The sequence below is a fragment of the Rhinoraja longicauda genome, chromosome 2 (assembly GCF_053455715.1).
Source record: "Rhinoraja longicauda isolate Sanriku21f chromosome 2, sRhiLon1.1, whole genome shotgun sequence".
NCBI classification, from domain to species: Eukaryota; Metazoa; Chordata; class Chondrichthyes; order Rajiformes; family Arhynchobatidae; genus Rhinoraja; species Rhinoraja longicauda.
Genome location: NC_135954.1, coordinates 107,196,864 through 107,206,798, shown reverse-complemented (window position 1 = coordinate 107,206,798; position 9,935 = coordinate 107,196,864).

Here is a 9,935-nt window from a genome sequence, read left to right as displayed (position 1 = left end):
GCACCCCGTGCCTGCCTTCTCCCCATACCCCCTGACTCTGCTATCTTTAAGAGCTCTATCTAGCTCTCTCCTGAAAGCATCCAGAGAATCGACCTCCACTGCCTTCTGAGGCAGAGAATTCCACAGATTTACAACTCTCTGGCTGAAAAAGTTAGTCTCTGACTGAAAGTGCCTGTATCTGATTAGAACAGTCACAGTAATCGTGACTTAATCAGGCAGATTCCTGTATTTCTTTCAGCCTTATGCATCTGTATCCTGTAGGTGGAAAAGGGGTCATGGCGTGCAATGATCTAACGTCATTGTCAGCTTGCCCATCAACTGGCATCTGCATAGTAACAACGCTTGTCAACATACAATGAAAGAATGGATCGACTGGGCTTATATTCACTGGAATTTAGAAGGATGAGAGGGTGTCTGATAGAAAAATGTAAAATTCTTCAGGGAATGGACAGGCTAGATGCAGGAACAATGTTCCCGGCCTTGGGGGAGTCCAGAACCAGGGGTCACAGTTTAAGAATAAGGGATAGGCCATTTAGGACTGAGATGAGGAAAAGCTTTTTCACCCAGAGAGTTGTGAATCTGTGGAATTCTCTGCCACAGAAGGCAGTGGAGGCCAATTCGTTGGACATATTCAAGAGAGAGTTAGATATAGACAATAGACAATAGGTGCAGGAGGAGGCCATTTGGCCCTTCGAGCCAGCACCGCCATTCAATGTGATCATGGCTGATCATTCTCAATCAGTACCCCGTTCCTGCCTTCTCCCCATACCCCCTGACTCCGCTATCCTTAAGAGCTCTATCTAGCTCTCTCTTGAATGCATTCAGAGAATTGGCCTCCACTGCCTTCTGAGGCAGAGAATTCCACAGAATCACAACTCTCTGGGTGAAAAAGTTTTTCCTCATCTCAGTCCTCAGTTCTTAGGGCTCACGGAATCAAGGGATATGGGGAGAAAGCAGGAACGGGTACTGATTTGGGATGATCAGCCATGATCATGTTGAATGGCCGAAGGGCCGAATAGCCTACTCCTATTTTTTTTGTTTGTTTCTATGTTTCTTTGTGGAAGTGACCAAATCAAAAGGCAGAAATGATTTGAACAGTAAGTGCTATGCCCTTTGACACACCAGGGCAACATTTGAGGCATCCCACAGTACAACATTAAGAGCAGCATGTGCCTTATGTCAGGGATGAGCACTCCATACCAACGAGTGGGCCAGACACAGCCCAGACGCCCACACCCTCAATCCTTTCCTTGCAGCTGGAGTATGTTAACAACAAGAGCTAGATAGCAATTAAGCAGAAGAGAGCCCTTTCGTATTAGTCTCACGTATTTGCTGGAACACGCAATTGCACAGCATGTTGGCAGCATTCCAGGAAACGGGCAAAAACATATGCCTCAGCCTCTCGCACATCCGCAATCACAAGGGAAGCGTACCTCCTGGGGAAGTGCGTTCAATTATGTCCCAACTTTTCCACGGGACACTGCTGTAAAGTTAACTTAAGGGGAATAATGTTTCGATGAATGGATTAATCAAAGCAGATGTCAGACTGCTGGAAGCATTTGCCGTGCCTTTAAAAAGTGGACTCGCTGACACATGCCAGATATGCTTTGGCCATAAAAGGAAAATTACAAGGTGGTTAGAAAAAATGACACAGTTGAACACAAGCCTCCTCATGTAAATGGATAGTTGGCCCACTCAGACCATACAGTGCAGCTCTTATCTAAAGCTATCAAGCACCTATAAAGTTGTTCTTCGTAAAGTTCTTCGTAAACCTATAAAGTTTTGTGGAATAACATAATCTTAGTTTCCCTGGAAAGGTAGTAATACATATTTCTTTGATGATATCCTCAGTTTTGTGTTCGGTAGTGATTTCTGAGATTTTTCGAAGGAAGATCAGAATCAATTTATTGGCCAAGTGTGTGCACATACATGGAATTTGACCCAGTGCTTTGCTCACACATGGTAAAAACGTAACATGCTGCAGACAATTTAAAAAAACATTATAGTTAAAAAATGTAAAACCAAAGTGCAAGAGTAAAAAGGGTCAACTTTGCTATATATGTTTTAGTTTTTTTAGAGATACAGCGCGGAAACAGGCCCTTCGGCCCACCGAGTCCGCGCCTTACGTAACTTAGACGTAAAAAACATCTTTTACATCTGCAACCTTCCCCCTCCCCCCATCGATGGACTCTACGCTGCAAGATCCCCGCGCATTAACACTATCCTACACACACTAGGGACAATTTACATTTACCAAGCCAATTAACCTACAAACCTGGACGTCTTTGGAGTGTGGGAGGAAACCGAAGATCTCGGAGAGAACCCCACGCAGGTCACGGGGGGAACGTACAAACTCCGTACAGACAGCGCCCATAGTCGGGATCGAACCCGGGTCTCCGGGGCTGCATTCACCGTAAGGCAGCAACTCTACCGCTGCGCCACCGTGATCGCCCATTATCTATATTGCACATGTAGATATCTAAAGTGCACTTGGAGAGTTCACATGTGTCCGGCTTCCATGCCAGAATGTAGCGGCGTGGGGTGGCTGTTAAGTGGAGCTACCACTCGTGGGAAGAAGCTGTTTTTGCGTCTGGATGTGGAGGATTTGATAGCCCGGAGTCGCCTCCCAGAGAGGAGGGCTTCAAAGAGTTTGCGGCCAGTGTTTGAAGGGGTCAGAGATGATCTTACCCGCTCGCTTCTTGGCCCTTGCAGCGTACAGTCCATCGATTGGGGGGGGGAAGGTTGCAGATGTAAAAGATGTTTTACGTCTAAGTTAGGATGGAGTGCGACTTGCTGGAAAACTCAAGGTTCGGTGATAGCTCTTGAGTCAGTGCAGCATGCTCAGCTCTGAGTAAGGATACATTCATTTTCCCTATCAGGGAATTAGTCACAAAATGCACATAAAAATGACATCCCTGTTTGTTACTGAATCCGGCAACGGAATCATCCCTACCACAAATAGAGAGTAGTTCTGAATGACTATCTATCTCGTTGGTGGCCCTCGGACTACCTTTGATCGGACTTTATTGGCTTTACCTTGCACTAAAGGTTATTCCCTTATCATGTATCTGGGCACTGCACACTGTGAATGGCTCGATTGTAATCGTGTATTGTCTTATAATCATACCAAATTTCCTCAGAAAGTAAAGGCATTGGTACTTTGTCTTAGATGTCACATCAATGTCATTGTTCGACAACAGATCATTGGCAATATTAATCATTGGCGATATTAAAGCCAAGAAATTTGAAGCTGTCAGGAATTCTGACTGTGACTCGTTGTTTTCTCACGGATCAATGCTGGAGACTGTTATTTGTATTGTGTGTACATGATTTGGAAGAAAATGCAGATCGTCTGATTAGTAAATTTGCAGCAGACACAAAAATTGGTAAGACAGAAAGTGCTGGAGTAATTCAGCAGGTCAGCCAACATCTGTACAGGGGGTAAACATAGAAACATAGAAAATAGGTGCAGGAGTAGGCCATTCGGCCCTTCGAGCCTGCACCGCCATTCAATATGATCATGGCTGATCATCCAACTCAGTATCCTGTACCTGCCTTCTCTCCATACCCCCTGATCCCTTTAGCCACAAGGGCCACATCTAACTCCCTCTTAAATATAGCCAATGAACTGGCCTCAACTACCTTCTGTGGCAGAGAATTCCACAGACTCACCACTCTGTGTGAAGAAATGTTTTCTCATCTCGGTCCTAAAAGACTTCCTCCTTATCCTTAAGCTGTGACCCCTGGTTCTGGACTTCCCCAACATCGGGAACAATCTTCCCGCATCTAGCCTCTCCAACCTCTTAAGAATTTTATATGTTTCAATAAGATCCCCCCTCAGTCTTCTAAATTCCAGCGAGTATAAGCCTAGTCTATCCAGTTTTTCTTCATATGAAAGTCCTGTCATCCCAGGGATCAATCTGGTGAACCTTCTCTGTACTTCCTCTAAGGCTAGAATGTGTTTCCTCAGATTAGGAGACCAAAACTGTACACAATACTCCAGGTGCGGTCTCACCAAGGCCCTGTACAACTGCAGCAGGAAAATAACTGCAGATGCAGGTTCAAATCGAAGGTGGACACAAAATGCTGGAGTAACTCAGCGGGTCAGGCAGCATCTCAGGAGAGAAGGAATGGGTGACGTTTCGGGTCGAGACCCTTCTTCAGACTGAAGAAGGGTCTCGACCCAAAATGTCACCCGTTCCTTCTCTCCTAAGATGCTGCCTGACCCGCTGAGTTACTCCAGCATTTTGTGTCCACCTCTGTACATGGGATGGACAGGCGACGATTTGGGTCGGGACCTTTCTTCAGACTGATTGTAGTAGGGGGGGGAAATTTGGAAAAGAGGTGGGGTGGGGCAGAGCTTGGCAAGTGATAGGTGGATACAGGTGAGGGAGGTTTGATTGGCACATGGGTGCAGTTGAAAAGGAGTTTAAAGGATGTTAGATAAGGAGAGAAGAGGACAAATGTAAAGACAGAGGGAAACATACTCGCTGGAGTTTAGAAGGATGAGGGGGGACCTAATTGAAACTTACCGAATAGTGAAAGGCTTGGATAGATTGGATGTGGAGAGGATGTTTCCACTAGTGGGAGAGTCTAAGACTAGAGGTTGCTACTTGCCTCAGAATTAAAGGACGTTTCTTTGGGAAGGAGATGAGGAGGATTAGTCAGAGGGTGGTGAATCTGTGGAATTCATTGCCACCAAGGCTGTGGAGGCCAAGTCAGTGGATATTTTTAAGGCCGAGATAGACAGATTCTTGATTAGTTCAGATGTCAGGGGTTCATCATCATCATCATCATATATATACAGCCGGAAGCAGGCCTTTTCGGCCCTCCAAGTCCTTGCCGCCCAGCGATCCCCGTACATTAACACTATCCTACACCCACTAGGGACAATTTTTTTTTAACATTTACCCAGCCAATTAACCTACATACCTGTACGTCTTTGGAGTGTGGGAGGAAACCGAAGATCTCGGAGAAAACCCACGCAGGTCACGGGGAGAACGTACAAACTCCTTACAGTGCAGCACCCGTAGTCAGGATCGAACCTGAGTCTCCGGTGCTGCATTCGCTGTAAAGCAGCAACTCTACCGCTGCGCCACCGTGCCGCCCATGGAGAATGGGGTCAAGAGGGAAAGATAGGTCAGTCATGATTGAATGTGGGAGTGGACTTGATGGGCAAATTGGCCCAGTCCTAGACTCTCCCACTAGTGGAAACATCCTCTCCACATCCACTCTATCTAAGCCTTTCACTATTCGATAAGAGAGACACCTACGTCAGACTTCTATTCATAGACTACGGGATAATCTGCTTTCAATACCATGATCCCATCTAAGCTCATCTCCAAACTCGTGGAACTTGGAATCAGCACTCACCTCTGCAACTGGATCCTGATCAACAGACCACTATCAGTGAGGATAGGCGACAAATCTTCCACTACGATGATCCTCAACACTGGTGCCCCACAAGGATGCGTTCTAAGCCCCCTTCTTTACTCCTTGCACACCTGCCACTGTGCAGCCAAATACAAATCCAACTCAATTTCCAATTTTGGAGATGTCAGCACCGTAGCGGGCAAGATATCAAATAATGACGAGATGGAATACAGGATGGAGATTGAAAACTTCGTAACCTGGTGTGAAGACAACAACCTTTCATATCATATCATATCATATATATACAGCCGGAAACAGGCCTTTTCGGCCCTCCAAGTCCGTGCCGCCCAGCGATCCCCATACATTAACACTATCCTACACCCACTAGGGACAATTTTTACATTTACACAGCCAATTAACCTACATACCTGTACGTCTTTGGAGTCCCTCAATGTCAGCAAGACAAAGGAAATTGTGATCGACTTCAGGGAAGCGAAGCAGTACACACGGTGACATTGCCGAAGTAGAGATGATTAAAAGCTTCAATTTCCTCGGAGTCAATATCACCAGCCACTTGTCCTGGGCCAGCCATTTCGAAGCAAAGGCCAAGAATGCACACCAACGCCTCTACTTCCTCAGAAGGCTTAGGATGTTCGGCATATCTCCAACAACTCTCACCAACTTCTACAGATGCGCCGTAGAAAGTGTTTTATCGGGATGCGTCGCAGCGTGGGAACGGCTCCATCCAAGAGCGCATGGAATTGCAGAGAGTTGTGGATGCAGCTCAGACCATCACACAAACCAACCTCCCTTCCATTTACTCCATGTACAGCTCAAGCTGCCCCCCCCCCCCCCCCAGGCAAGGCCAACAGCACAATCAAGAACCAGTCTTACCCCGGTCACCCGCTCTTCTCCCCTCTCCCATTGGGCAGGATGTATGGAGGAGTGAAACCGCACACTTCCAGATTAAGGATCGTTTCTTCCCAGCTGCTACCAGGCAACTGAGCCATCCTACCGCAACCAGTGGTCCTGACCTACCATCTACCACATTGGAGACCCTCGGACTATCTTTAATCGGATTTTATCCTGCAGTAAACGTTATTCCCTTTATCCTGTATGTACACTGTGGACAGCTTGATTGCAATCATGTATAGTCTTTCCACTGACCTGATAGCATGCAACAAAAATGCTTTTTACTGTACCTCGATACACTTGGCAATAAACTAAGCTAAACTAAACTAACCTATCCTAACCTAACCTAACCTAAACACTGTGTATTATCCTTCTATTTCCCTCATGATTTTATACACTTCCATACGATCATTCCTGAGCCTCCAGCGCTCCAAGGAATAAAGTCCTAGCCTGCCCTTTTTTTGCTATTCAGGGAGTGCAGCGTAGGTTCACCAGGTTAAATTCCCGGGATGGTGGGATTGACATTGGATGAAAGAATGGATCGACTGGGCTCATACAAACAGCAAAATGAATCAGGAGGACAGTGGAACTATTTGGAGAACTAGGGTAGGGGAGGGACGGAGAGGGAAGGAAAGCAAGGGTTACTTCAAGTTACTACTGGAAGGGGAAGGTGACAACGAGGCATATAATCATGAGGACAGCAAAACTAGTCGTAGAACTAGGGTGGGGGAGGGACAGAGAGAAAGGGAAAGAAAGGGTAACTTGCAGTTAGAGAAATCAATATTCATACCGCTGCGTTGTAAGATTGTCACGCGTTCACTGGAATTTTGAAGGATGGGAGGGAATCTTATAGAAACATATAAAATTATTAAGGGATTGGACAGGAAAAATGTTCCCCGTGTTGGGGGAGTCCAGAACCAGGAGTCACAGTTTAAGATTGTGGTTTTCTCTGAGATCTTCAGTTTCCTCCCACACTCCAGACGTACAGGTTTGTAGGTTAATTGGCTTGGTATAAATGTAAATACAATACAATACAATATATCTTTATTGTCATTGTACAGGGGTACAACGAGATTGGGAATGCGCCTCCCATACGATGCAATAAATTAATGAGCTAGTCAGTATTAATTTAAACAACCCAAAGAAACATATTGTAACAGTTTTAAAACAGAATAAAGTGCAAGTAGATCTGTGCCGGATCACTGTACGATGTGACCATCCGGCTCAGCAGGACCGGTTCATAGCAGCTATGGCCCTGGGGATGAAGCTGTTCCTGAATCTGGAGGTGCGGGCGTAGAAGGCCTTGTATCGTCTGCCCGATGGTAAAAGTTCGAAGACTATTGCAGGGGTATGAAGAGTCTTTGTGGATGCTGGTGGCTTTTCTGAGGCATCGTGTGTTGTAGATGCCCTCCAAGGCTGGTAGCTGTGTTCCGATGGTCCTCTGAGCTCTGTGGACTACCCGCTGAAGAGCTTTCCTCTCTGCCTCCGTGCAGCTGAGATACCACACAGGAATGCCATGTGTTAGGATGCTCTCTATGGTGCAGCGGTAGAATGTCGTCAGCAGCTGTTGGGGTAGACCAGACTTCTTCAGTGTTCTTAGGTAGAACAGTCGTTGCTGTGCCTTCTTGACCAGCGCAGCAGTGTTATTGGACTATGTTAGGTCCTCCGAAATGTGAGTGCCCAGAAACTTGAAGCTGGACACTCTCTCCACACTGTCCCCATTGATAGAGATCGGGGCATATTCCCCGTTGTGTGACCTACGGAAGTTGATGATCAGCTCCTTGGTCTTGGTGGTATTTAGGGACAGGTTGTTATCAGAGCACCAGTCCACCAGGTTCTGCACCTCCGCTCTGTATTTTGTTTCATCACCGTTGGTGATCGGCCCGATCACCGTTGTGTCGTCTGCAAACTTGACAATGGTGTTGGTGTCGAATGCAGGAACACAGTCGTGTGTGAATAGGGAGTAGAGCATGGGGCTCAGAACACAGCTCAGGGTGATAGTGGAGGAAGGGAGCGGGCCCATTCTGTCCCTAGTGTGTGTAGGATATTGTTAATCATATATATATATATATCATATATATATACAGCCGGAAACAGGCCTTTTCGGCCCTCCAAGTCCGTGCCGCCCAGCGATCCCCGTACATTAACACTATCCTACACCCACTAGGGACAATTTTTACATTTACCCAGCCAATTAACCTACATACCTGTACGTCTTTGGAGTGTGGGAGGAAACCGAAGATCTCGGAGAAAACCCACGCAGGTCACGGGGAGAACGTACAAACTCCTTACAGTGCAGCACCCGTAGTCAGGATCGAACCTGAGTCTCCGGCGCTGCATTCGCTGTAAAGCAGCAACTCCACCGCTGCGCTACCGTGCCGCCCTTAATGTGCGGGGATTACTGGTCGGTGTGGTCTCAATGGGCTGAAGGGCCTGTTTCCACGCTGTATCTCTAAATTAAACTAAACTAAAGGTATAGGGATATGGATTATATGTAGGTAGATAACAGATGTCTTGGCATTATGTTCGGCATAGACATTGTGGGCCAAAGGGCCTGCTCTTGTGCTGTACTGTTCTATGATCTATGTTTGTTTAATCACCAATTCAAACAGAACTATAAAATTTGTCAATACCGCACCTCTTTATAATAAATTTAGAGTGGCTTTCCTTGGGCTGAAATCATCCACCTGTAGGCAAGAATAAGAAAATAACTGCAGATGCTGGTTCAAATCGAAGGTATTTATTCACAAAATGCTGGAGTAACTCAACAGGTCAGGCAGCATCTCGGGAGAGAAGGAATGGGCGACATTTCGGGTCGAGACCCTTCTTCAGACTGATGTCAGGGGGGGGCGGGACAAAGGAAGGATATAGGTGGAGACAGGAAGATAGAGGGAGATCTGGGAAGGGGGAGGGGAAGAGAGGGACAGAGGGACTATCTAAAGTTGGAGAAGTCAATGTTCATACCACTGGACTGCAAGCTGCCCAGGCGAAATATGAGGTGCTGTTCCTCCAATTTCCGGTGGGCCTCACTATGGCACTGGAGGAGTCACTGTAGGCAAGTCATTTGCATTGTTGAACAAAATGTTCTATGTAAGTATATTAAAAATGTGAACTCTACCACAAAACATCATACCTTAGACAACAATGTCCTCCGATATAAACATAAAATGCTGGAGACACTCAGCTGGTCGGTTAGCATCCGTGGAAAGAGAAACAGTTAACATTTCAGTCCACGATCAATACTGTTGAAATCACACCTCAACAGTGGTGTAGCTGGTGGAGCTGCTGCCTCACTGCACCAGAGACTGGGGTTCGATCCTGACCTTGGGCGCTGTCTGTGTGGAGTTTGCATGCGAGTCTCCCTGTGACCACGTGGGTTTCCTTCAGGTGCTCCGGTTTCCTCCCACATTCCAAAAAGATGCAGGTTTGCACGTTAATTGGCCTCTCTAAATTGTCCCTAGTGTGCAAGGAGTGGATTAGAAATTTGGATAATGTAGAACTAGCGTTAATTGGCGATCAATGGTTGGCGTGGGCTCTGTGGACCAAAGGGCCTATTTCCATGTTAAAAAAAAAAAGAAAAAGATGAGCACATTGTTTCTAGTCAAAATCCTCTAACTCGCTAGCAAATAGATTTGTGTATCTTCATAGCA